The following is a 2,500-nucleotide window of genomic DNA, read 5'->3' as shown; positions in this document are numbered from 1 at the left end:
GGTTGCCTCGACCACCATCGGCACACGCTCCGCCCTGGTGCGGTCGGTTGCCTCGAGCACCATCGGCACACGCTGGGCCCTGGTGCGGCAGGTTGCCTCGACCACCATCGGCACACGCTGGGCCCCGGTGCGGGCGGTTGCCTCGACCACCATCGGCACACGCTGGGCCCCGGTGCGGGCGGTTGCCTCGACCACCATCGGCACACGCTGGGCCCCGGTGCGGGCGCTTGCCTCGACCACCATCGGCACACGCTGGGCCCTGGTGCGGCAGGTTGCCTCGACCACCATCGGCACACGCTGGGCCCTGGTGCGGGCGCTTGCCTCGAGCACCATCGGCACACGCTCGGCCCTGGTGCGGTCGGTTGCCTCGAGCACCATCGGCACACGCTGGGCCCTGGTGCGGGCGCTTGCCTCGAGCACCATCGGCACACGCTCGGCCCTGGTGCGGTCGGTTGCCTCGAGCACCATCGGCACACGCTGGGCCCTGGTGCGGCAGGTTGCCTCGACCACCATCGGCACACGCTGGGCCCTGGTGCGGGCGGTTGCCTCGACCACCATCGGCACACGCTGGGCCCTGGTGCGGGCGCTTGCCTCGAGCACCATCCGCACACGCTGGGCCCTGGTGCGGCAGGTTGCCTCGAGCACCATCGGCACACGCTGGGCCCTGGTGCGGGAGCTTGCCTCGAGCGCCATCGGCACACGCTGGGCCCTGGTGCGGCAGGTTGCCTCGAGCACCATCGGCACACGCTGGGCCCTGGTGCGGTCGGTTGCCTCGAGCGCCATCGGCACACGCTGGGCGCTGGTTGCGGGCGCTTGCCTCGACCAGCATCGGCACACGCTGGGCCCTGGTGCGGCAGGTTGCCTCGATCACCATCGGCACACGCTGGGCCCTGGTGCGACAGGTTGCCTCGAGCACCATTGGCACACTATCGGCCCTGGTGCGGGCGGTTGCCTCGACCACCGTCGGCACACGCTGGGCCCTGGTGCGGGCGCTTGCCTCGAGCACCATCGGCACACGCTGGGCCCTGGTGCGGGCGGTTGCCTCGAGCACCATCGGCACACGCTGGGCCCTGGTGGGTTTAGGCACATCTTCAAATTTCTGCCGTGCCAATGCCATTTTTATGGCTTGTAAATTCATACAATGGTCCCCTAAGCCTTCACGTGAAGTTTCGTTGGAAGATGACTCGTTTTCTATTTTTCATGATTTTCGAAACTTTTTGCGGTTCGGGATTTTTTAAAATTTTTTTATAAGGATTTTTGGCCCCAAATTTTGTAGGCATGATCCTTCTATTTTTGTTGGCATGCACAAAAAAATTCAGCTAAAAACTCGAAGTAGAGAAGATTTTGTGACCGTTTGAAAAAAGTGTCCCCATTTCAGACACTTTAACGGCTACTGGTAGCAAACCTGTAAAATCTCAAATGCTCTTTAAGGGGGTGTGAATTCTCAGAGGTTTGATGAGGGATAGGGGGCCAACACAAGGCCAAGTACCAGCACCCATCGCACATCATGTGCGCACACCCCCCCGGCCCCCCTCCCAATCGCCGGAACCCCAATGCCGCCGGTCAGGTTCTCCGCGGTACTCCGGCGATGCTCCGGCGATGCTGTCCCGAGTGAAAAAAATGCGGCACCAGCACATGCTGGAGCCAAGCATGGGCACCGTGGCTCAAAATCGAACTTCGGCCAAGGCCTCGACCATCAATGGCACATGATGGCGCATGGTGATGGCACATGCATCGACCATCATCGGCATAGGCTGCCCTTCGGTACGGGCACTTGCCTCGACCGCCATCCGGCACAAGCTGGGCCCTGGTGTGGGTTGTTGCCTCGATCACAATCGGCACATGCTGAGCCTTGGTGCGGGCGGTTGCCTCGAGCACCATCGGCAGACCCTGGGCCCTGGTGCGGCCGGTTGCCCCGATAACCATCGGCACACGCTGGGCCCTGGGGGCGGGCGCTTGCCCCCAGCACCATCGGCACACGCTGGGCCCTGGGGCGGGCGCTTGCCCCCAGCACCATCGGCACACGCTGGGCCCTGGGGCGGGCGCTTGCCCCAGCACCATCGGCACACGCTGGGCCCTGTGCGGGCGGTTCCTCGACCACCATCGGCACACGTTGGGCCCTGGTCCGGGCGGTTACCCCCAGCACCATCGGCACACGCTGGGCCCTGGTGCGGGCGCTTGCCCCCAGCACCATCGGCACACGCTGGGCCCTGGTGCGGGCGGTTGCCCCAGCACCATCGGCACACGCAGGGCCCTGGTGCGGGCGGTTGCCCCGAACACCATCGGCACAAGCCGGCCCTTGGTGCGGGCTCCTGGCTCGACCACCATCGGCACACGCTGGGCCCTGGTGCGGGCGGTTGCCTCGAACACCATCGGCACACGCCGGCCCCTTGGTGCGGGCGGTTGCCTCGACCACCATCGGCACACGCTCGGCCTTGGTGAGGGCGCTTGCCTCGACCACCATCGGCACACGCTGGGCCCTGGTGCGGGCGCTTGCCTC

Source organism: Durio zibethinus, unplaced genomic scaffold, assembly GCF_047325235.1.
Source record: "Durio zibethinus cultivar Kanyao isolate XHJ-2024 unplaced genomic scaffold, ASM4732523v1 HiC_scaffold_3, whole genome shotgun sequence".
NCBI classification, from domain to species: domain Eukaryota; kingdom Viridiplantae; phylum Streptophyta; class Magnoliopsida; order Malvales; family Malvaceae; genus Durio; species Durio zibethinus.
Note: the sequence above shows the minus strand (reverse complement) of the source record.